General features: G+C 40.2%; 1 protein-coding gene across 3 annotated transcripts in view; it reads left to right on the forward strand.

Moving 5' to 3' along the window:
* Nucleotides 1-26,626, forward strand: part of RUSC2 (RUN and SH3 domain containing 2) — a 445,432-nt gene that overhangs the window by 345,816 nt on the left and 72,990 nt on the right. For 2 of the 3 annotated variants that reach the window (XM_069088791.1, XM_069088834.1), the window contains exon 1: nt 9,042-9,326. The exons of the other annotated variant lie outside the window; for it this stretch is intronic. The gene's annotated coding sequence lies outside the window, so the exon portion shown is untranslated. Of the gene's footprint in view, nt 1-9,041; nt 9,327-26,626 lie in introns of those variants that run through there. 3 annotated transcript variants of the gene reach the window in all.

Below are 26,626 nucleotides of genomic sequence, written 5' to 3' on the forward strand. Positions count from 1 at the left end.
CCAACCATGTGACCTTGGGCAAGTTACTTAACTCCAACTGCCCTGTCTTCCCCCTCCAAAAAAAAAAAAAAAAGAACTGCTGGACTTCCTAAAGGTCATTATCAAAAAAGGAGCCTAGATATCATCTTTGAATAAATTTTATCTTTTTTATTTTCCTTTTTTAATATTTATTTTTAGTTTTCAACATTCATTTCCACAAGATTTTGAGTTACAAATCTTCTCCCCATCTTTCCCCTACCCCCCACCCCAAGATACTGATCCTACTGAATACCCCTTCACCCAATCTGCTCTCTCTTATATCCTCCCCCATTCCCCCTCTAACTTTCTAGAAGGGCAAGATGGATTTTAATACCCCAGTGCCTGTATATCTTATTTCCCAGCCGCATGTAAAAAAAACAATTTTTTTAACATTTGTTTTGAAAACTTTGATTTCCATATTCTTTCCCTTCTTCCCTCCTCACCCACCCCCACACTTATTCTATTTTCTACTTTGACCCTGTCCCTTTTCAAAAGTGAGTGCTTCTAACTACCCTTTACTACAATCTGCCCTCCCTTCTATCATCCTCCCCTCTTGTCCCCTTCCCCCCTACTTTCCTGTAGGGTAAGATACCCAACTGAGTCTTTATATTATTTTCTCTTTAAGCCAAATTCAGTGAAAGTAAGGTTGACCTATTCCCTTTCACCTTCCTGCTCTTCCCCTCCACTGTAACAGTTTTCTCTTGCCATACACATATGTAAGTATACACACATATATATACATACACATATAAATTCCCTTCAACTATCCTCATACTGAGAAAAGTCTCATGAGTTACAATTATCGTCTTACCATGTAGGAATGTAAATAGTTCAATTTTAATAAGTTCCTTATTTTCCCTGTTTACCTTCTCATGCTTCTTGTATTTGAAAGTCAAATTTTCTGTTCAGATCTGGTTTTTTTTTCATCAAGAATGCTTGAAAGTCCTCTATTTCATTGAATAACCATAATTTCACCTGAAACATGATACTCAGTTTTGCTGGGTAGGTGATTCTAAGTTTTAATCCTAGCTCCTTTGACCTCCAGAATATCATATACCAAGCCCTTTGATCCCTCAGTGTAGAAGCTGCCAGATCCTGTGTTATCCTGACTGTGTTTCCACAATACTCAAATTGTTTCTTCTTGGCTGCTTGTAATATTTTCTCCTTGACCTGGGAACTCTGGAATTTGGCTATGATATTCCTAGGAGTTTTCTTTTTGGGATCTTTTTCAAGAGGTGACAGATGAATTCTTTCAATTTCTATTTTGCCTTCTGGTTCTAGAATATCAGGGCAATTTTCCTTGAGAGTTTCTTGAAGGATGATTTCTAGGCTCTTTTTTTGATCATGGCTTTCAGATAGTCCAATAATTTTTAAATTATTTCTCCTGCAACTATTTTCCAGGTCAGTGGTTTTTCCAATGAGAGATTTCACATTGCCTTCTATTTTTTTCATTTGTTTGGATCTGTTTTATAGTATCTTAATATCTCATGAAATCATTAGCTTCCATTTGCTGCAATCTAATTTTGAAGGAATTATTCTGTTCAGTGAGTTTTTGAAATTCCTTTTCCATCTGGGCAATTTGGCTTTTTAAGGCATTCTTCTCCTCACTGGCTTTTTCAGCTTCTTTTGCCATTTGAGTTAGTCTATTTTTTAAGATGTTATTTTCTTCAGTATTTTTTTTTTGGTCTCCTTTAGTGAGCTGTTGACTTGGTTTTCATGATTTTCTTGCATCATTCTCATTTCTCTTCCCAATTTTTCCTCCACTTCTCTTACTTGATTTTCAAAATCCTTCTTGAGCTCCTCCATGGCCTTTAACCAATTCTTATTTTTCTTGGAAACTTTTGTTGCAGGAGTTTTGACTTCTTCTGGTTCCATGTTTTGATCCTTTTTGTCCCCAAAAAAGGATTCTATAGTCTGATTGTGCTTTTTCTGCTTGCTCATCTTGCCAGCCCATTACTTGAGTTTTGAGCTCTTTGCTGAGTGGAAAGAGATGTGTTCCAAATTGTGGGGATTTTCGCAAATGCTGTCAGAGGTCTGACATCATCCTTCAAGAAATTTTCAAGGAAAATTGCCCTGATGTTTTAGAACCAGAGGGCAAAATAGAGGTTGAAAGAATCCACTGATCACCTCTTAAAAAAGATCCCAAAAAGAAAACTCCTAGGAACAGTATAGCCAGGTTCCAAAGTTCCCAGATCAAGGAGAAAATATTAGAAGCTGTCAGAAAGAAACAATTTGAATATTGTGGAAACACAATCAGGATAACACAAGATCTAGCAGCTTCTACATTAAGGAATCTAAGGGCTTGGAATATGACATTCTGGAGGGCAAAGGAGCTAGGATTAAAACCAAGAATCACCTACCGAGCAAAACTGAGTATAATGTTTCAGGGGAAAATATGGTCATTTAATGAAATAGAGAACTTTCAAGCATTCTTGATGAAAAAACCAGAGTTGAATAAAAAATTTGACATTCAAATACAAGAAGCAAGAGAAGCATGAGAAGGTAAACAGGGAAAAGAAATCACAAAGAACTTATTAAAGTTGAACTATTTACATTCCTACATGGAAAAATGATAATTGTAACTCATGAGACTTTTCTCAGTATGAGGATAGTTGAAGGGAATATATGTGTGTGTATATATATGTATACATACATACATGTGTATATATGTATATATACATATATGTGTGTATATGTATACATATATATGTTTATATAGGAGGGTATATGGGCATATAAATACATATGTGAGTGTGTGTATATATGTGTACATGTATACATTGCCAGAGGGCACAGGATCAGTTGAATAGTAAGGGATGATATCTAAAAAATAAAATTAAGAGGTGAGAGAGAAATATAATGAGAGGAGATAGAGAGAGACAGAATAGGGTAAATTATCATATAAAAGAGGCAAGAGAAAACTGTTACAATGGAGGGGAAGAACAGGAAGGCAAAAGGGAATAACATACACACTAAATTAGGTATCTTACCCTACAGGAAAGTAGCAGGGAAAAGGATAAGAGGGGGGATGACAGAAGGGAGGGCAGATTGGGGGGAGGATAGTTAGAAGCACATACTTTTGAAAAGGGACAGGGTCAAAGTAGAAAATAGACTAAGTGGGGGGTGGGATAGGATGGAGGGTAATATAGTTAGTCTTTCACAATGGAAATGTTTTGCGTAACTCCACATGCACAACCTATATTGAATTGCTTATCTTCCCAGTTGGGGGGGGGGGTGACAAGGGAAGAAGGAAAAGAATCTGGAAGTCAAAGTCTTAAAATCAAATGTTAAAAAAATTATTTTTTTTTACATGCAACTGGGAAATAAGATGTACAGGCACTGGGGTATAGAAATCCATCTTGCCCTACTAGAAAGTCAGAAGGGGCTTGGGGGAAGATATAATAGGGAGCAGACTAGGGGAAGGGATATTCAGTAGGATCGCTATGTTGGGGTGATGGGTTACAGAAAGACAGGGAGAAAATTTGTAACTCAAAATCTTGTGGAAATGAATGTTGAAAACTAAAAATAAATAACAAAAAAGGAAATAATCAGTGTAAGAAAGAATGACTCCAAAACATTTACAAGCAAAGTCTCACATAAACACAACTTTGGCAAAATTTCAACTAGAATTCCTAGAAGAGAGGAAGCAAGAGTTTTTAAAAGAGTTAAAAAATGTTTTTATAAACGAAATGAGACAGCTTGAGGAAAAAATTGGAAAGGAAACAAAAGCCATGGAAGAAAGGATTGGAAAAGAAATTAATAATTTAGGACAAGAGGTACAAAACCTATCCCAGGCAAAAAACTCTCTGAAAATTATAATAGACCAAACAGAAGCCAATGACTCCATGACGTAACAAGAAATAGTAAAACAAAGTCAAAAGACTGAAAAAAATGGGGAAAAAATGTAAGATTCCTTACAGCAAGAAAAGCTGACCAGGAAAACAGATCCAGGAGAAAAAAGCCTGAGATCCACTGAACTATCTGAATTCCATGGCTAAAAAAATAAGCCTGGACATCATATTTCAAGAAATCTTAAAAGAAAACTATGCTGGATCTTTTAGAACTAAAGAGTAAAAAAGAAATAGAAGGAATCCATTAGTTAATTCCTGAAAGAAACCCCAAAAGGAAAACTCCCAGGAACATCATAGACAAAATCCAGAGTTTTTAGGTCAAAGAAAAAAATACTCCAAGCAGCAAGAAAGGATTCAAGGAGCCACAGTCAGGATCACACATGATATAGCAACCACAACTATAAAGAAATAGAGAGCTTGAAAATGGAGATGGATAGCAGAATGGATTAGAAATCATAATCCTACAATATGCTGTTTACAAGAAACACATCTGAAACAGAGGGATACACACAAGGTAAAGGTAAAAGGTTGGAATTAAATATATCATACCTCAGCTAAAGTAAAAAAAGCAGGGGTAGCAATCCTTATCTCAGACAAAGCAAAAGCAAAAATTGACCTAATTAAAAGAGATAAGGAAGGAAACTATATCCTGTTAAAAGGCACCATGGAGAATGAAGCAATATCATTACTTAACATATATGCACCAAGTGGTGTAGCATCCAAATTCCTAGAGGAGAAGGTAAAGGAATTAGAGGAAGAAATAGATAGCAAAACTATACTAGTGGGAGACCTTAATCTCCACCTCTCTGAACTTGATAAATCCAACCTCAAAATAAACAAGAAAGAAGTTAAGGAGGTGAACAGGATTTTAGAGAGGATAGGTATGATAGATCTCTGGAGAAAACTGAATGGGGATAAAAAGGAATATACTTTCTTCTCAGCGGTTCATGCCACATACTCAAAAACTGACCATGTTCTAGGGCATAAAAACCTCACAATTCTATGCAGCAAGGCAGAAATATTAAATGCATCCTTCTCAGATCATGATGCAATAAAAATTATATGCAATAAAGGGCCGGGGAAAGGCACACTAAAAACTAATTGGAAATTAAACAATTTAATCCTAAAGAATGAGTGGGTCAAACAAAATAAATAATAAAAATAAAGAAATAGAGAGCTTGGAATACAATAATCTAGAAGGTAAAAAGTATGGACTTACCCAGAATAACTTATCCAACATGAGTACAATTCTAGAAAGGAAAAAACAGACCTTTAATGTAACAGAACTTCCAAGACTTCCTGATTAAAAAAAAAAAAAGACCAGGGCTGCATAGAAACATTGAAGTTCAAACACAGGAGTGAAAATTGAAACATAAAAGGGTAAGCAGGAATGGACAATGATAAAGGACTAAACAAGGATAAACTGCTTACATTCAAATATGGAGAGATGATACATGTGTTCCTTCTAAACCCTATCATCATCAGGGGTCAAAGAGAGAGTCTACCAAGACAACAGCTGGGAGTAGTTTTGTTATATCTCAATGCTATTTTTTAAAAATGGAAGGAAGAGGAATATATGGGATGGGGAGGGAGAAATGGTAAGAAAAATTATCTCATAATCAGGATGCAAAAGTAGATATCTATATAAATAAGGAGGAAAGGGAGAGGGAAAGGCTGACACTTGAACCTCACTCTGAACTGGTCAAAAGAAGGAGGAATATATACACATGTACACACATACAGAGAGTTGGGTAGAGAAATACATTTCACTCAACAGGGAAACGGGGGGAAGAGGAGGAAGAGTAAGGGGTGAACAGAGGGAATATAGATTAAGAAAGAAATTCATCAGGGGTGGCTAAGTGGTGCAGTGAATAGAGCACCAGCCCTGGAGACAGGAGGACGCCTCAGACACTTAACACAAAAACTAGCTGTGTGACCTTGGGCAAGTAGCTTAACCCCAATTGCCCTCCAAAGAGCAAAAAAAAAAGAAAGAAAGAAATTAGTCTTAAGCAAAACAGATTCTAAGAATGTACAAAAATATAGCTCTTTGTGAGGTGGTGAAGAATGGAAATTTGAGGGGCAGCTAGGTGGTGCAGTGAATAGAGCACTGGCCCTAGAGTCAGGACTACCTGAGTTCAAATCTAGCCTCAGTCACTTAACACTAGTGTGTGACCTTGGGGAAGTCACTTAACCCTAATTGCCCTGCCTTCCCCCCTCAAAAAAAAAAAAAAAAGGAAATTTCAGGGATGCCCAAAAATTGGGGAAATGAAAAAAAAAAAAAAAACTATTGTGCTGAACTCTTTTTTTTTTTTTTGGTTTGTTTTGCTTTTTTTTGGAGGGTATAGATATTTTGACAGGATCAAGAGTGGGAAGCAGTTGGACAATGGATGGTTAGGCTAGGTAACAAAGATTTAGGCCTAGTTATAATGAAAGGCTATGGCCTCAGGAAAATGCCTCATCAAGTGGGAAGATTCAATCAGAGTTCAAGGGGTTTCCAAGAGCATGTACGCCATCAGTGCCTCTGCCAAGGTGGCTAAGCCACAAGGGGCTTCCACTGTTAAATGTAAATGTTACACTCAAGATCATGCTCACCTAGGCATCTCAGGTATTACTGCCCTTTACTGATGGATTATGTCTTTTTTGGGGGATTAGTCCCAACCCCAAAGCTTTGTCTCCTCTTTTTAACCAATGTGACCCTGTCAATGAGAACCTGGCTCTCTAGGAATGTTTTTTCCTGATTCACTGATAGCCCTGCCATTTATGAGAGAAGCACATGCAACTTGGTAGTTACCCCTCCAGCAATAAGGGATAGACTCCCTGAAGGATGAGAGTCCTGGAAAGTCGTCCCAGTGGTCCTAGCTCCCAGTTGTGTGACTAACACATGAGATAGTCTTAAGCAATAGGGTAAATAAGATTCTTATTTATACCAAAGTGGCCTTAATCCTGGTTGAGAGTTCTGGGACCTGGAGTAAAGTGAACTGCACAATTAAAATTAAAAGTTCTTTATTTTGGTGTTAGGATCAATGAAGGACTTTCCCCCATGCTTCTTTCCACATACAATTGCTTGCAATTAGTGCCTGATAATGATGAACTGCTTTTGGCCATCTTCCTAGTTAACCCTCTCTAGTCTTTCACACTCCACATATGTGAAGTTACTCAAGCTTCAAGGTTTCTGTCCCCTAAAAAGGTCCCCCCCCATACAATTTGAAGGTTCCCCTTAAGTACTTAAGTCTTTCCCCTAGGACAGTTCAGGCAACTCCTTAGAAATAGTTTGAGGGACCAAAGGGCAGAATTACTTGGAAGTGTTTTGCTTTTTAATGATATTAAAGGGAAGTTGAAAATCATGGGGTACACGAAAAATGAGGGATCTTTTTGCTAAATTGTTAGTAATCTTGAGTCTCTGCATGAAGGCAAGGCTTCATGTAATATCCCAATAAGAATAGGGTAGCTCCTCAGTAGAGATCTCTAAAGGAGCCAAAATTTAGTCTCAATCACCTAAAGAAGCTCTTAGAGACAGGGAAGTTTTGGCTGGTGGCATGGAAAATACTGAGTGGGTGGTGAATCAGGCTGTCTTGATATCAGCTCAGGCCCCAGGGCAGGTTGCATGTGTGAAGTCTGAGACCTTTGGCTACTGTGGTACAGATGACCATACCTGTGCTGGGGACCAGCGATGGCAGTTGGAGATATTGTCACTGTATCCGTGCTACAGATTCAATGCTCCTGGTGTCGATCCAGGTCATTGTGGTTCTTTTTATATCAAATCTACTTTGAACTGCCCCTGGCATTACCCTCACTGTTATACTTTTTCAAGGTTCTTTTAAATTGCTTTTATCTTTCTATTATTCTTATTAAGCTCCTCCTCTAATGCTGCATTATGAGGCCAGAGGCTTTAGTGATGGAAGAACTCAGAAAAAAATTTGGGACTTTGCCACAGAGAGAAATGATTATTTTCCTATTATTAATAACCAATTATTAAACTAGGACTGAGATGTGTTTCCCCTTTATTTCCTCATTCTGGGATCAGCCCTGGTACATCTGCCAGTCACTGAAGGACAGGGCTTTTGATGAGATTGACCTAAGCCTCAGGGAACATCCTCTTCTACCCAACAGGCAGAGCTTATTTCTGATTAAAGTGTAAACCGAATCTAAGTGACTTCCGGTCCTAAAAAGCATTAGGCTCACACCCTTGAGCCTTCCCCCTCCCCCTCCCCCATTATTCAACTTCGAGTGGTCCCGTGGAGACGGACCCTTTTGTCCACATAGCTGGAGGTAGCAACAGTCTTCATTATCAAATCAGCCCACCTCCACATTTGAAAGTCCATCCCCAAGGATGTTCACCTATCTGGGCTGATCTCTGCCCGTCGGGGCATCCAACTTTCCTAAAGGTACTTAGGCATTAATGCTCCCCACGTACAGGATCGTGGTGACACCCACAGTCGCGGGATTATGGATGCATATATATATATATATATATATATATATATAAAGTCTACCTCCCCTACTGGATAGTAAAAAGATCCGAGTACTTTCTTTGTAGCCTCAATATCTAGCACACTTAATATTTATTGAATGAATGAAGAAAAGACTGCGGGAATGATTCCTACCTCTTTTACCGCGAAGCCCAGATCCTGTATTTTCCCCAATTCTCTTCCTTTATCACAGAGCGTTTCCTGACACTTCCTCCCTCCCCACCGTACAGAAGGGGCAGCTGGCCACCCTCGGGTTCGCAGAAACATCCAAGTTCAGGTCTGGAAAAGGCGTTGGAGGCGAAGAGGGTTGCTGCTAAAGAACTTAGCAAAGAGAGCCAGGGCAACTAGACACAACCCTTCCTTACTTTGTGCAAAGAAACTCTCAAATGCCCACGTTCTCCCGGTAAAGAAACACGCCCCCGGGCAGGTTCAGGATTCCGCCGCCCAGAGGTCCGGGTGGGGGGGGAAGAGGCAGCCCCACAACAGGGCACTTCACGCCCTCAGGCAAAGCCCCGCCCTTGCGCTGAGTTCGCACGTGGTGAGGGGCGGGGACAGCTTCCCGGTAGGCAAAGGAGCTGCAGAAGGTGGGGCCAGGGTTAGTCCCGCCCCCTACTCTCCTAGGACCACCCAGGCACGTGACTCGCCCGCAGAGGCCGGACCAACCGCTGTGGGTGCGAGGCGGGGAGAGAGGGCTGGGCCAGCCAATCACGAGGCAGGGAGAGGGAGACTGACCCAAAGGGACCAAACTGGGAGAGAACTAGCCCGAGCTCTGCCGGCTCAACTGTCTGGCGGCCCGGCCGAGGAAGACTGACTGAAGGACGGAGAAAGAAGCAAAGGCTTGGACCAGGGGAGCCCCAGACCGCACCATCCGTACTGCGGCGGGAGGGGGAGCCGGCCGAACCACCAGCCCGACGAGGCGGGAGGGAGCAGCCTCAGGGCGGGAAGACGGGCCTCCGGCGCCGCGTGACGGGGCGAGGCGAGGGTCGAGGTAGGAGCCCCTTGCCATCCCCTTGTGGGGAGGCCTCTTCACTCCCCGGGAGTGAGAAAGGGAAACGCCCCCGGGGAGGAGAGACAAAAAAAGAAAGGTCCCTGTCCCCCAAGGGAGGAAAAGAGATCATCCCCGGACCCCCTGAGGAAGAGTTGTCCCCCAGCACTCTAGAGAGAGAAAGGGATCCCCTGTCCTCCCAGAGAGGAAGAGGGGTTCCCTTCCCCCACTCACCTTGTCCACTCAGAAGAGGCGGCACCTGTGTCCCCAAAGGAGAGGCCCCACCCCCGCAGGTGAGGTACCCCGGTGTTCTCAGCACCCTTCCTCCTCCACCCCCACGGACCCCCGCAGGACAAGAAGCACTTCCCTTACGTCCCCCTGTTGCAAGGAAATAATAGATTTTGTCCTCAGCATGCGAACTTTATTCCTCTAGTGAGCTCATCAGGCCCGCTCCTGCACCGCGGATCTTGAGCAAGCCTTCTTCTCTCCTACCCACATAATAATAAGTAGCGCTCATTTGTGTGGCTTCATGGTTTGCAAGGAGCCTTCTTTCCCAACAGCCCTAAAAAAGTAAGCAGTTCGAGTATTATCCCCATTTTACAGATAAAGAAGCTGAGGCCCAGAAAGGCAGTGATTTGCCCAAGGTCACACAGTAGTAACGTCCCTAAGATTTAAATCCACATCTTGACTCCAAGTACGTCTCTCTATTCCCTACACCCTTTGGGTCACCCCTCTTCCTTGGCTTCTTGTTCCCTAGGCAGGCAGAGTATCTGGACAGAGGTGCCAGGCTGCTCTGTGGACTCTTAGGACCTTAGGGAGGTCCAAGAATAATTCTTTTCTTTTTAGCTTAGCAGCAACTCCACTTGACCTGGGGAGCACTGCTCTCTGACCTTTTATCCTGAAAAGGTGGTATGAATAATTCTCCCAGCTGTCATCTCTGAGGTAACATACCTAGCCTCCTTCCATCAAAGCCAAGAGACAGAAAGGAGTTTTTTCTTTTTATGTAGATTGGGCCTAGACCTTTTTGTCTATTGTCCAGGCTGAGGCGTCTTTCTTTGATCCTAGAGGGAAGAAGCAAGGGATTTCAGAACCTTGAAGCTGACTCCTTAAACCCACAGCAAGCTGACAGGGGCCAGGGTTCTCCACACAAAGGAAGAAAGAGGAAGCATTGTAGGTTTGCCATTTGTGCTTATACCCAAATCCTTTCACTGAATATAAATCAAACAGTTTTTGATGCCAATAACAGCCTTTTCTTTAGGTGCCTTTAAAGAGATATAGATACTGCTAAGGCTGTGGTCTGTGTTTTTAAGGACTCTTGAAGCAAACAGTAAGAAATGGCATAACCTTAAATGACTCCCTGAACTGTACTAGTAACAGGGTAAATGGTGTGAAAATCTCAGAAGCAATCATTCTTCAGCCAGTGTAGCTGATGGAGTTTATAGGGATTCTTATCGGGCAGTTGGCACTTTGGACAGTTGGTTGAATGTTATACATTCTCCAGGATCACCAGGTACTTTGAATGAAGGACCCCCAACTCTGTACCAAGAACCTAGATTCATGGATATTCCTCAACACTGGAGATAGAGGGGTCAAAACTCCCCAACAGGAGCAAGCAAGACCAAGAGTGAATATCCCATGGTCATCAGGATCCTAATTGCCAGCTCAGCTCCTGAACTATGCTGAGTTGTTGATGTTCTAGGAAAGGGCATAGACAAATGTACACAGAAGTAATTCTAGTGAAATTGGCACTTTAGAAGATAATGTGTTGGGAGAACAGAAAGCTGAAACTTGTCTTTTGATTTTAAGAAGAATTTTTTTTAAAAGATTTGACAAAGGCAGATAAAGCCTAAATCACATTTCAGATATAGAAGGGTCTTCATTCCAGGAGTTCTTAACCTTTTTTTGTATCATGAATCCCTTTAGTAGCCTGTTAACTCTAACCCTATGAACTCAGAATAGTTCTTGAATGCATACAATCAGCTACATATAGGATTACAAGGAAACCAATTATATTGAAACATGATTTTTATCAAAATATTTTTAAAACAAATTCATGGACCCCAGGTTAAGAACTCCTAAACTAGTCTGATCTATCTTGAATCATCAGCCACTTAATGGATATTTCCAATTAGATGTTTTGTAAGTATCTTAAATTCAACATGTTGTTTGTCCTTCATTCTCAAAGAGGATCAATGACATCAAAAGGGTGATGTCACTTGCAAGTGAATTGGATTTAAGTGAGGCAGGGCTATACAGAGTCATCAGCCTCTCTCCTCAGGGGTCATTTGAATCCAGTGGCAAGACATAGGGGACCCCAGATGCAATGGGAGACCTTGATCTTTTTAAGCTAAGGTCTTTCCCAGGTCTAAGTTTGTCTTAGGCAACACCCATTAAGTAATTTAAGACTAGGTAAGAAATGTTATTGTATACAATGTTCTTTTGTATCTGTTCACTTCACTTTGCATCAGTTTATGTAAGTCTTTTCGGGCTTTTTTGAAATCATCCTGCTTGTCATTTCTTAGAATGTAATAGTATTCCATCACAATTGTTTACCACTTGTTCAGCCATTCCCCAAACAATCAAAGATGAGGCATTCCCTCATCTCAATTCTTTGCCACCATAAAAAGAGATGCTACAAATATTTTTGTACAAATAGGTCCTTTTCCCTCTTCTTTGATTTCTTTGGGATACAGACCTAATAGTGGTATTGCTGGATCAAAGGATATACAGGGGTGTTTTTTTTTACCCTTTTAGGCATAGTTTCAAATTGTTCTCCAGAATAATTGGAGTAGTCCTAACTCTGCCAGCAGTGTATTAGTGTCCCAATTTTTCCATATCCCTTCTAGTATTTGTCATTTTCTTTTTCTGTCCTGTTGGCCAGTCTGATAGGGATATGATATCTCAGAGTTGTTTTAATTTGTATTTCTGTAATCAGTAATGATTTAGAGCATTTATCACATAACTATTTATAACTTTAATTTCTTCTGAAATTGCCTATTCATATCCTTTGACTATCTATTTGGGAATGGCTCTTATTTTTTTATTAATTTAGCTCAGTTCCATACATATTTAGGAACTGAGGCCTTAATCAATACAGAGAAACTTGCTATAAAAAAAAGTTTTTTTTCCCCAGTTTCCTGTTTTCCTTCTAGTTTTGACTGTATTGGTTTTGTTTGTGCAAAACTTTAATATAATCAAAACTACCCATTTACATCTAGTAATGTTCTCTGTCTCTTGTTTGGTCATAAATTCTTCCCCTCTTCAAAGATCTGGCAGGCACAATTTTCCATGTTCTGGTAATTTACTTATGATATCACTCTTGGTCTAAATCATTTAGCCATTTTTTACTTTTTTCTCAGTATATGCTGAGATGTCAGCTATGCCTGGTTTCTTTCAAATTGCTTTCTAGTTTTTCCAGCAGTGTTTGTCAAATGCTGAGTTTTTGTGCCAAAAGCATGGATCTTTGGGTTTATCAAACACTAGATTACTATGGTCATTTATCACTGTGTATTGTGTGCCTAATCTAATTCACCACTCATTTCTTTTTTTTTCTTTTTTTCTTTTGTATTTTATTTTTCCCCAATTACATGTAAAAACAGTTTTCAACATTTCTTTTTAAAATTGAGTTCCAAATTCTCTCCCTCCATCCTTTCCCCGCTCATTGAGAGGGCAAGCAATTTGATATAGGTTATACATGCCCTCTGTCTATCTAGTCACATAAAACATTTCTATATAAGTCATGTTGTAAAAGAAAAACATAGACAAAAATAAAAATCCAAGAAAAATAAAGTAAAAAAAGTATGCTTTGATCTGTATTCACACTCAATCGGTTCTTTTTCTGGGGATGGATAGCATTTTTCATAAGTCCTTCAGAGTTGTCTTAGATCATTGTATTACTGAGAATACCTATGTCATTCATAGTTGATCATTATGCATTATTACTGTTACTGTGTACAACTTTCTCCCAGTTCTACTCATTTCACTTTGTATTAGTTCATTTAAGTCTTTCCAGGTTTTTCTGAGAGCATCTAGTTCATCATTTCTTAGATCACAGTAGATCACATCACCATATATCTCATCTTATCCAGCCGTTCCCCAATTGATGGGCATCCCTTCAATTTCCAGTTCTTTGCCACCATAAAAAGAGTTCCTATAAATATTTTTATTCAAATAAGTCCTTTTCCTTTTTGTTTTTTAACTCTTGATATATAGACCCAGTAATGGTATTGCTAGATCAAAAAAATATGCATGGTTTTATAGACCTTTGGGCATAGTTCCAAATTGCTCTACATAGTGGTTGAATCAGTTCACAACTCCACCAACAATGCATTAATGTCTCATTTTTCCCATATCCCCTCCAGCATTTGTCATTTTCCTTTTCTGTCCTATTAACCAGTCTAATAGGTGTGAGGTAGTACCTTGCATTTCTCCAATCAGTAGAGTTTTAGAGCATTTTTTCATATGGCTATAGATAGTTTTGATTACTTCATCTGAAAACTTCATATTTTTTTATCATTTATCAATTGGGGAATGGCTCTTATTTCAATAAGTTTCCCTTGGTTCTCTATGTATTTGAGAGATGAGACCTTTATTAGAGAAACTTGATTCAAAAAATATTTCAGTTATGATTGTTAACTGTTTTGCCCTCTAATTTCCCCCCACCTTTATTCTATTCTCTCTCTCCTTTTACCCTATCCCTCTTCAAAAGTACTTTGCTTCTGACTACTGCCTCCCATAATGTCCCTTCCTTTCTATGAGTACTCCTCCCTTCTCTTACCCCTTTCCTCTCCTACTTTCCTGTAGGTTAAGATAGATTTCTAGACCTATCTGATCCAATTTCAACGAGAGGAAAGTTCAAGCATTTCCCACCACCTCTCTCAACTTCCCCTCCACTGTAAAAGCTTTTTCTTGCCTCTTTTTATGTAAGATAATTTACCCATTCTACCTCTCCTTTTTTCTTTCTTTCAGTGCATTCCTTTCTTTTTTTTTAAATTTTTTTTCCATTTTTCAAATGCTGTATTAACTTCTGATTTACATCATTCATTTGTACCAGATTTTGAGTTACAAATTTTCTCCCCGTTTTTCCCCTACCCATCGCCCCAAAATAGCAGTCCTACAGGATATCCCCTCCTCCAATCTGCTCTCTCCCATATTTTCTCCCATACCCCTTTTGACTTTTCCAGTAGGGCATGGTGGATCTCTATGCTCCAATGCCTGTGTATCTTATTTCCCAATTACATGTAAAATAGTATTAATAATAGTGTGTGTATATATATATTTAAACATTTGATTTTCAAACTTTGAATTCCTGATTCATTCCCTTCCTCCCTTGTCACCCACTATTACTGGGAAGATAAGCAGTTCAGTATAGGTTGTACATTTGTAGCTAATGCAAAACAATAACATAGTAGATATATAGTAAAAGACTGACTATATTTCCCTCCCTCCTATCCCACCTCCCACTTGTTCTGTTCTCTACTTTGATCCTGTCCCTTTTCAAAAGTGGGTGCTTCCAACTTCCCTCCCCTGCAGCCTGCCCTCCCAGCATCCCCCCTTTCATCCCCTTCCCCCCCCTACTCTCCTGGAGGGTGAGATACCCTATTTAGTGTGTATTTCATTCCCTCCTCAAGCCAAATTCAATGGGGATAAGGTTGACCCATTCCCTTTTGCCTTCCTATTCTTCCCCTCCATTGTAACCATTTTCCCTTGCCTCTTCTATATGAGATAGTTTACCCCATTCTGTCTCTTCCCCATCTCCTCTCATTATATTGCCCTCTCACCTCTTAATTTCACCTTTTAAGTATCATCCCTTCCTATTAAATTGGTCCTGTGCCCTCTATGTATACCTATAAACATATATACACACATTCACATATGTATTCATATACTCATATACCCTCATATTTAGATATATATATATATAAAATTCTATTCCCTTCAACTATTTTTATACTAAGAAAAGTTTCATCAGTTACAATTATTGTTTTTCCATGTAGGAATGTTAATAGTTCAACTTTGATAAGTTCCTTATGATTTCTTTTCCCTGTTTACCTTCTCATGCTTCTCTTGCTTCTTGTATCTGAATGTCAAATTTTCTATTCAACTCTGGTTTTTTCATCAAGAATGCTTGAAAGTCCTCTATTCCACTGAATAGCCATATTTTCCCCTGAAACATGATACTCAGTTTTGCTGGGTAGGTGACACTTGGTTTTAATCCCAGCTCCTTTGACCTCCAGAATATCATATTCCAAGCCCTTCAATCCCTCAGTGTAGAAGCTGCCAGATCCTGGGTTATCCTGATTGTGTTTCTACAATATTCAAATTGTTTCTTCTTACTGGCTGCTTGTTGTAATTGGGGATTCCTGAACCTGGCTATAATATTCCTAGGAGTTTTCTTTTTGAGATCTTTTTCAGGAGGTGATGGTGGATTCTTTCAACCTCTATTTTGCCCTCTGGTTCTAAAACATCAGGGCAGTTTTCTTTGAGAACTTCCTGGAGGATGATTTCTAGGTTCTTTTTTTGATCATGACTTTAAGGTAGTCCAATAACTTTTAAATTATCTCTCCTGGATCTATTTTCCAGGTCAGTGGTTTTTCCCATGAGATATTTCACATTGCCTTCTATTCTTTATTTGTTTGTATCTGTTTAACAGTATCTTGATTTCTCATAAAGTCATTAGCTTCCATTTGCTCCAGTCTAATTCTGAAGCAATGATTCTCCTCATTGAGCTTTTGAGATTCTTTTTCCATCTGGCAAATTCGGCTTTTTAAGGCATTCTTCTCCTCATTGCCTTTTTGAGCCTTTTTTGCCATTTGAGTTAGTCTATTTTTTAAGGTGTTATTTTCCTCAGTCAGGCTGTTGACTCTCATTTCGTACTTTTCTTGCATCGTTTTCATTTCTCTTCCCAGTTTTTCCTCCACTTCTCTTATCTGCTTCTTAAGGTCCTCTATGGCCTGTAACCAGCTTGTATTTTCCTTTGAAGCTTTTGGTGCAAGAGTTCTGACCTCACTGTCTTCCTCCTGTTCCATGCTTTGCTCCTTTTTGTCCCCAAAATAGGAGTGTATTGTTGGAATCTTCTGTCTGCTTTGTTTCCTTTGCCTGGTCATGTCGCCCCTCAGTCACTTGACCCCTGGGCTTTTTGCCACAGTAGGACTCTGCCACCAGACAGGGGAGCTTTCATCCCAAAAACTGGGTTTTTCTCAGCTGCCGGAGGTATTAGATGGGTGCCCTGTCTGAGGCCTCCACACGCTCTGGCAAGCTGGGCACATACCCCAAGACCTCCACCCTAGACTGCAATCCAGATCTAAGCAGGTTAAAGCAAGAGCGATTACCCCTCAGACTGGTGCTTGGTCCCCCTACACTCTGCAGGCCAGGAGCTGAAGCTGCCATGTGGAGCTGGCTGGCTGTGCTGGCGTCTCAGCAGCTTCTCACCCGGGGGGCAAAAGCCACGCACTCCCACTTACTGGGTCCCAAAGTCCAGACTGCACTGACCTCTCACTTTGTCCTTCGCATCTATGTGTTGATAATTCTGGAAATGGCCACAGCTGCTGGTGATCCGGAGTCCAGCTGGTCAGACCCGCTAAAACCTGGGGCTAAAACCTCCGGCTCACATGTTCCTGGGCTCAGCTGCTGCACTGGCTGCTTGCTGCCGGCCTACCGGGTTGTCCTCAGCGGGAGGTTAGCTTCTCTGTGTCATTTTGTGGGTTCTGCAGCTCCAAAGTTTGTTCAGAGTCCCCTTTTTACATTGATTGGGGAAGGTGAAAGCCGGAGCAGCGGGGAGGTCCTGCTTCTACTCCGCCATCTTCTGCAATCCTCTTTCTTAACTCTTGATTTTATTTTTTTCGATATCCCATCATACTCAACTCATTCCTTGCCCTCTATTAGCTTCAGTGAGACCATATTTGTGGGGTGGCTAGGTGGTGCATTGAATAGAATACTGGCTCTGGAGTCCAGAGGACCTGAGTTCAAATCTGGCCTCAGAGACTTAACACTTAATAGCCAAGTGACCCTGGGCAAGTCACTTAACCCCAATTGCCCTTCCCTCACCCCTCAAAAAGAAAAAGAGACCATATTTGAATTACAATTATTGCCTTAATTACAGTTTTTTGTCATATTTAGATATTGACTGAGCTGCTACCATTTAGCAGCATATATAAAAATTTACTAACAAGAATTTGTGATTCAGAGGCAGAAAATTCAAATTCAGATAAATAATTAAAATTCAAAAACTCCAGCGAGCATTTATTATGTACCTACTTCGTACAAAGCATTGTTGTGTTCATAGAAGTATAATTTAATCCATTTCCTTGTTGGTCTTCCCTCTCTTTTGGTCTTTAACTGTGACTCTTGTATTCAGTGATGCCACTGATTTCCACTAATTTTTTGTTAAACCCACACAAACATAAGATATGGATTGGATTGTGACAAAAATACTGTCCTTTGCACATAGTACAGTCCCATATGAAGATTTTTCTTTGATTTTGTGGCAAATAATGCCACAAATCGTGTATAATATATAGACTCTGGTCTTACTATTCTCCCAACCCACATTCTGTTGGCAGGTTGAATCTCCACAGCCAAGTCTATTGCCTCCCTCAGAATTCTAGAGACATCTATCCATTAGGGGTAGGGGAAAAGTGTTCTTTAATACTCAACAGAAAATTCCAAAAACGGACTCCCCAGTGCTCCACATAAATTAATACCAAGCAGAATATATTGTGTATGTGCTTAGAGACTGGGCTTTCCTTGGCTACTTCCCTCCACCCCAGTTACTCTTATAATTAGTTTGACCCAGAGCCTTCATTCACAGGGATGAGATCCAACTGGTTTGCCTGAGTAGTGCAGCTAGGCAGCTTCTGTTCCATGGTTATGTTGGTTAATGGTTCCAAATGAGCTGTTTAGCTATAGAGAAAAACTTACTAAGTGCTCTCCTGGAAGTTTGGGGGCCCAGTCACCTGTTTTTAACCTTGGAATAAATTCTTTACAAGAGGGTCTTGATTTGAATTTATTTAGCAGCTTTATTCCAAAAGCCCTGAGGATTATAAACTTGTGGATAGAACTGTATATTAACATTCAGAGTTATAAAGTGAAAAAAGGAGAGAAGGGAAAAGAAAAGTAGGCAGCAGCTTCCAAACTTAGATCAATAACGGAATTGAGTTGCAACCCAGGACTTTGGTAACCATTGTCTCTGAGACTGTGCACTTTTTGCTGCTTTTTCCAGAGCCCAGAAGCCTCCTAGGAAGGAGCTGTCAGTGTCTCTATATTGCTCTTTGTGGGTGGGGCCTCATGGCCTGGCCTTGCTAGCTAGAATGCTTTGTTGGCAGGGTGGCTTGCTTGTCTTTGTTACAGAAGCTTTGACTATAAATGGACTAAGCTCTTTGCTGCCCTCAGATGACCCTAAAAGGACTTCAGCTGGCAATGGTTGCGCAAGCTATAGGTTTCTCTACAATTCTCCTAGGGTAGACTACAGTTTATGATAGCCAGTCTGGGAGCTACCCTGTCACCAGTTCTCAGAGGGAAAAAAATTCAAAACTTTTCCTGAAAGCCCTGGTTTCCCACAAAAGTCTGGCTTTGTGCCTAAACAATGTTCCTGGAGCTATAGTCAGAGCAGCTCCCAGTTGCAGAAAAAAGGCTCTTAAGTAACCCTGTAGACTGCCCTTTTTAAGGAAAAAACAAACTGTTCCCTAGCAAGGACTAGACTTTTTGGTACACATTCTGCATTCTTCCCTAGCAACTCATCAGTCCATCAGTCCCAACAAAAATCCGTTGGGGTACAAAATAAAGGGCTGAGACTCAGAGAAGGATGGGGATAGAGAAAAGTCTGGAAAAAGCAAAGGAGACAAGGGAAAGTGAGGGGGGAGGGGCAGGGAGCCTACCACTGGCTGGAACATTCTGTTCTGGTTCTAATAAAGTTGTACTCACTTTGGCTCTGGTCCAGTGGGAATTCCAGAGCTCAAAAAGAAAGTGAACTCGAGGGAGAACTGAACCTGTAGATATTCCTTCATATGCTGTCTACACTCCATACATCTCACTCAATACTGACACATCATAAGATTAGAAAGAAAGTGACCCAAAAGCCTTTCTGTTTGTATCCTTTATAACCCAGAGAGAGAAATTTGCCCTAGAGATTCAAAAGAGAACATAATGATAAAGGTTGTTCCTGTATAGTGATTATAGAGAACCCCTTTTCTGAGCCCTGAATTCTGTGTAATTTGGCGGGGGGGGGGGTGGGGGGGGGTCTGGTCAAGCAATGAATAGTTGTGGGAAGTTCCAATCCCTAAGTAAGGCTTGTATTATTAAGATGAAGAGAGATAGCAGCTACTGAATCACAAATGTTATTTCTTCAGTGCCTTTCCAGATTGCAAAGAAGTCTTAGTATCCACAGATATAGACAAAAAGATCCAGAAGCAAGCCGTCAAGGTCATAATGCTTATCACTTATGGGATAGGGTATGTAAGTCTGTGTGTGTGTGTATAAAATTCCCATAAAAAATGCAGAAAACAAAGGACTTGGAGTAGCCCATAATTAGATGACACAATTCTCTCCACACTTCCATTGAATCCTACACTCCCATCTCCCCCAAGGGGGAAATCTTCCAGGCTCAAAATACAGCCCTCTATAGTTTGAATTCCATTCTGACAAATGAATTTGGTAGGGCAGCTAGGTGTTACAGTGAATAGAGCGCTGGCCCTGGAGTTAGGAGGACCTGAATTCAAATCCAGCCTCAGACACTTAACACTTACTAGCTGTGTGACCTTGGGTAAGTCACTTAATCTCAATTGCCCTGCCTTTTCCCCTACCAAAAAAAAAAAATGAATTTGGTAACCTTGAGCAAGTTACTTAACCCTGATTGCTTAAAAAAAATAAAATAAAATAAAATTTAAAAAAAAAATGAATTTGGTGTTGCTAGTGAGGCAAGTCCTCTACCCCATTTCCCCCAGACATTTGGTGAGTTTACTTTCATTTTAGAGACACATACAGGCTTCTGGCTTTATAGTACTATCCTAAGGGCTTGCATTCCTTCCAGAAAAGAAAATTAAATTGAGGATGCTGCATAGGGAAATGCCTTTCCATCTGACCTGCACTGTCTTAATCATTAATGACTGTAACAGAACAAGGCCCAGATCTTTTGCTTCCTCATATCAAGGCTTAGTCCTTTGCTCCCCTCCTGCCCCTGCCCCCCAATCATGGTATCCTGTTCCTGAAAAGCTAGAGCTATCTAAAAGTTCTACTTCTCTTCCTGGCAGTATGGTCCAAGAACTTTACATTGTCCAGAAAATCCCCTCTCCTCTCTCTAGGAAGTTGGCATTCAGAATTCCATCACTTTCCTTCTAGTTCCCCTCTGTAAGTCTTCCATCTCTTAGGCTGAGATCTAGTTTGCCACAGCTTCTCCACAACTAGGGTCAGGAACTCTTTTTCTGGGCCAAATGGGTGAGAGCACACCCAAATTTGATATTGATCTGCCTCAAGGTAGTGATTATCAGTTTTGGTGAAGAGACTGTTTAGATTATTAGGCTTTTTCTGCCCTCTTGCTACTAAAGTCAATTATTAGTTCTGATGTTCAGGGATCAGGCCTCTTAGAATTTCTTCTTAGGGCCAAAACAAAGGCCCAAATTATTCAAATGGATAAGGCCAGAAGCCATACTGTAGCAAACTAAGAAGAGAATGAAAAGGAAGTAGAGGCGTATGTCTTAAATGGCCTGAGAGAAAGAGAAGACAAGAGAGCTAACCGGGATGGATGGATCGAGTGAGGGGGTTTTTTTTGATGATGGGGACAGATGGGTATTTTTATAGGCAGTAGAGAAGCAGCCAGTGGAAAGGGAGAGGTTGAAGATTAATGACAGAGTAGGGATAATAGAAGAGGCAGTCTTCTGGAGAAGACAAGAGTGAATGGAATCATTTGTGTGTGAATTGGGGCTTGACTTGACAAAAGAGGCCACCTTGTCTGAGATGAGTGAAGGGGAGGAAATAATGACAGAAGGTATCTAGGTGATATGAAATGAAGAAGATATAAGAGGGGGCTTTTAGCAAATGACCTCAATTATCTCACCTTGACCCATTTGGTTCTATTCACCAGAAAGTTCTTGACAAGAGAGAACTGACTGGGGTTTCTAGCCTATATAAATTGTACCACAACCCAACCCCAAGAATTCTTTAGTAACCAATCCAAATTTAACCTACACTGAGTAAGCAAAGATGGAAAACAATAGAATCCCTGCTCTCAAGAAGCAGGGTTTCAACATAAATATGATTCAGGTTAGAATGTCATACAGGCAGAGGAAAGATCCAGAATGTTTTAGGAAAGTTTAAGGAAGGAATGATCACTTTTACCTGAGAGGTGTGAGGGAAGACTTCTTGGGGAGACTACAAGGATTTCAACAGGTTAAGATGAGAAGGAAGTGCATTCCAATCACCCAGTGTGAAGAGAGGGAGAGTGCCCAACAAGATTAAAGAATAGCTAATAGTCTGATTTGACTAGCTGGAATGTCAGCTATATGAAGGAAAGCAGGGTGAAGTAAGATTGGTAAGGTAGCTTAGAGCCAAAGTGTCAAGATCATGAAAGCCAGGCCAAGAAATTTGTCTTTTATCTCATAAACTATAGGAAGTCATTGAAGGTATTTGAGCAGAGTAATGATTTAATGAGGCCTGCGATTAAGAAAATTATTTTGGTCAGCTGTATAAAAGATAGCTCGGACAGGGTAACAACTGGTGTCAGAAAGCTAGTTAGAATATTACAGTAGAAAGAACAGTAAAACAAAATTATGTAATTATAAGGACCAGGTTTAGGCTGGGAAAAGAGTTGAGAATATGCACTTTCCTCTCTTCATTGCAGAAGTGGTGGATTAAGGGTGAAATCCTTTTATTAAGGTAATTTGTTCTGTGAAGTTTGGATTCTGTCCAACAGCCACACTTGAAGACCTAGAAGGCCACATGTGGCCTCTAGGTGGCAGATTCCCCACCCTGCTATAGAATTTTTTCTCAGACACCATAAATGTAACTTGGATTCAGCTATCATCTCCATGCAGCTGATTCTCAGATTTGTCTAAAGTTAACTCCTGACTTTGTCTAGACTTTCTCCTTGCTTTTGATCTTACATCTCCAATTGCCTTTAAGACATTTTGAAGGTAATGTCCTATAGACATCTTAACCTCAACGTATTCCAAACTGAGCCTATTATTCTTCCCACGCCACTTTCTAATTTCTATCCTCCTAGTCACCTGGACTCCCAATTTAACATCTGTCTTCATCTCCTTACTCTCACCCTTCTCCATCCAATCATTTGTCAGGTTCTGTTGCTTATACCTGTATAACATCTCTTGCACACACCCCTTCTCTCTTTTGACATGACTGCCACGCTGGTACAGACCCACGTCACTTCACACCTGGACTATTTCAGTAGCCTGCTGTTTGGTTTCCTGCCTTAGGTCTCTCCCCATTCTAGTCCATCCTCCGCTCATCTGTGAAATTGATCTTTCTAAAGCACAGTATGTGCATGACTGCCCTATACAAACAACTCCAGTGGTTCCTTCTTGCCTCTAGGGTCAAATATAAAATCCTTTGTTTGGCTTTTAGAGCTCTCTATAACCTGACCGCTTCCTCTGTTTTCAGTTTTCTTTTGCTTTATTCCCTCACATACTCCAGCATACCCTGCAAACTAATGACAAATTCAATGATCTCCTTGTTCCTCCACAGCCAAGACAGATGCAACACCTCCCAACTCTAGGCATTTTCACTGGCTTTCCTCCTATAACTAGAACTCTGTCTTTCATCTCTGCCTTTTAGATTCTCTGACTTCCTTCAAATCTCAGCTAACATCCCATCTTCTGGAAGAAGCCTTTCCCATCCTTAATATTAGTGCCTTTCTTCCGTTGGTTATTTTTTGTCCTCTGTATATGTCTTGTTTTATAGGACTGTCTGCATGTTGTCTCCCCCATTACATTGGAACCTCCTTAAGAGCAGGGACTATCTTTTGCCTTTTTTTGTATCCCAGCCTCGTGTGGCGTTGTTTGGTTGTGTCTGACTCCTGATGACTCCATTTGGAATGTTCTTGGCAAAGATACTGGAGTTTGCCATTTCCTTCTAGCTCCCTTTTTACAGAATAAGAAACTGAGGCAAACAGGATTAAGTAACTTGCCCAGGGTCACACAACTAGTGTTTGAGACTGAATTTGAACTCAGGTTTTCTTGACTCTAGGTACAGTACTCTATCCCTTCCACTACATACTTGTCCACCTGGCATGTAGTAGATGCATAATAAATACTAATTGACTGGCTGTTTTTTCCTTCCTTTTCATTCTTTGTTACAATGGATGGCTTGCTGGTAGGAATACTGAGAAGGGAGTGTATTCAGAAATGGTCATAGATTCAAAATTGGAAGGTATATTAGGGATCATCTATTCCAGTCCCTTTGTCCTTTTTTTGTTTTGTATTTTGGAGGGCAGGGCAATTGGGGTTAAGTGACTTGCCCAAGGACATGTGGCTAGTAAGTGTGTCTGAGGCCAGATTTGAACTCAGGTTATAACATGATAACATTTGGTCAGTATCATACCTGCCACCTTTCAAAGGTACATAAGCATTATTTTTCACTCCGGCTAGAGCAGGAAGTAGTCAACTCCTTCAGCATTATGGTCTCCACAAATCATATCAAGTAACTACAAACTTTAATTAAACTCTTCACAAATACTACTTGTATGCCAAGCTGGGATAATGCCCATTTAGATAGTTGGAGTTCTTAGGACACTAAGGGTTGCCAAAGTATAAAGGAGAGAATCCCAGAACATGGATACAGTTCAATGCAAGCAGCCCTCATGCCCACAGAGTAGTCTCACCACTTCTATCACACTCATCATTTCCTTCCTTCATTATTGGCACTAATGATCTCTTAGAACTTATAACGACTAGGCAACAGGTCAGTTACTCTAGGAGTGTTAAGATGCAGATCATCACCACTACCCTCATCCAGGCTTACCCTGATCCTCCATTCTTTTTTTTTTTTATTATTCTCAATCCTTATGCCTTCTTTATCACTTCAGTGGTGATACTTTCTGAGATTGAGCCATGATCTACTAGGCACATTCTGTTCCTGGAAACAGACTGGAGAGTCTGTAAAAAGGAATTAATGGCCCCCACGACTTCCTTTGAACCATGGCAACAGTTTCTCTAAGGAGCTCAACACCTAGTTGTCCAGATTGACCATCATAATGTCATTGCATCCACAATGACTATGATGCTGTAATAATTCAGTGGAAATATGATCTCCCCGATATGCCAACAGTACATATGGCGATCCATCCATGCTTTTCTCATCCTGTGCAACTCTTAGCTATGTTCTCCCATAATTCTTCCATGGGGGAATCTACCCAATAAGATAGGTGTTGATTCTATTGGGACAATTTTAAAAGAATTTATGTTTATACAATGTATTTTTAAATGTTCAACAAAGTTTTTCATTTCATGAGCCTTCCTCAGTGAACCTGAGTGTCTCAGAATCTTGATAGGCTGCAGCAGCCTCAAAGATAATTTTGCCATTGGAAAGATGTAAAGGATCAGGGATGGAATTTTGACCTTTCTGATTTTGATCAGTTTCACAGAGATTCCATTTCCTCTTTGGATTTAATTCAGGAAATCTTGCCCTCAGGACTTTTACCTTTAACTTCTTTATAAACTTTCCTGGTTCACTGACCCCAAATGGAAATAAGTCTCCTACATACAACTTAACAAATTCAGTTCAAAAACTAATTTTTTCATTGCCTTCTATATACACTCTATTAGACACTATAATGGATTATCCCTAGTCCTTGAGTTTCTGGGTTAGGAGCTCTGACATACCTAGCTCTTAATTGGTATGACAGTTGGTAAGACCTAACTCTTAATTAACCTTTTCTACCACTGCTACCGTAACTGGATATCCAGTTTTGACATCTGTGCCTTCTTTCTCTTCTAATTCCTGGCAGTCATACATTTCATACCACCAAGTTTTGGTCTTCTAGACATTGAGAGGAAAATAGTATTCAAATTAAGAAATAACACACTAGGGTAAGATATTTAAAAACATGTTTTAAATACTCGATACCAGACTGGTGGCACCCATGCCTTTCTGACTTTTCATTTAACTAAAACTGTATGTGGTATGACCCCCTGTGGCCTGGGATAGCTGATTCCTTTGAGAACCCCAAAGAGAACGACATCTTTGCGGCTCAGAATAACCATTGCCAATCCGGGGTTCACCTATTTTGAGTGTTCTGTATTGGACCCATTGGTACATCCCATAATTCCAAGCTCATATTCAGATAATTAGGAAATTTCCTATTTGGAGGGTATTTGATGAATCACTCAGATTCCTACATAATTATTGGTTATATAATTTTTCTAGTCTGACCAAGGACTGATAAGCAGGTTTTGACCATGTTTCCATCACCTCAAATCAAATACTAACACTCTGATGGTACACAAAGATATACTGAGCCATCACAAAGATGCATATATTGTTTTCTGTTTTGTTGGTTTAAAGGTAAGAAGGAGGAAAGAGAAATAATTGGTTACCAAGCTGGTGAAGAAAATCTTCCTGGGTTCTATTACGCAGTAGGTTGATACTATTTAATACATCTGTTACCTATTAGTCTATTTGGAGTGATGTATCTAGTCTGGACATAACGCATTGTTATTCGGAGTCCCAGAATAAGGAGTGTATACATCAATGAAGAATTTATTGGTATTCATAAGTCATATATGAACTGTAGCTACAAAGAAAGGAAAAATTACTTTTTAATAAGCACATCAAAACTTACATATCAAAATGAGTAACTTTTTTTTAGTGTTCCCTTTGAAGAATATAAATTTATTCCAAAAATTCTGCTATTGATAAAAAAAAGGATTAGGAACTGTGCATTTTGGACGTGCTTTCTGAGCAAAGAGGCCAGTTTACAAACCACAATTTCATTACACTGACCTCATTTTGCACTCAAAATGATATCTCAAAATGGCATTTTAAAGCTTCAGTACTGTAAGGAAATAACAAAGTTGTCTTTTTTTAGTGTTTTGTGTTTAGTCTGAAAAACCATTCTGTTAGGTCAGAAGAGGGGGCATCTGAATATTATGTGTATTCAGAAACAAAGTATTCCTCATTTCCTTCATAATATATTCTAAATATCCAAACTTGATTTTCAGGGCCTATCTGATCTGGTCCTACCTTTCTAATTTTATGTGACACTAGTGTAGTCTGCTATTTAGACCAGGCCTGATATAGGCCAATTCATTGGTTCAGGCTCTGGATTGCAATGAAATGAGACACTTGTAGGCCATGTT

The sequence above is a fragment of the Petaurus breviceps genome, unplaced genomic scaffold (assembly GCF_028583685.1).
Source record: "Petaurus breviceps papuanus isolate PSGF00001 unplaced genomic scaffold, PetGlider_PUasm1.0 120, whole genome shotgun sequence".
Classification (NCBI taxonomy): Eukaryota; Metazoa; Chordata; class Mammalia; order Diprotodontia; family Petauridae; genus Petaurus; species Petaurus breviceps.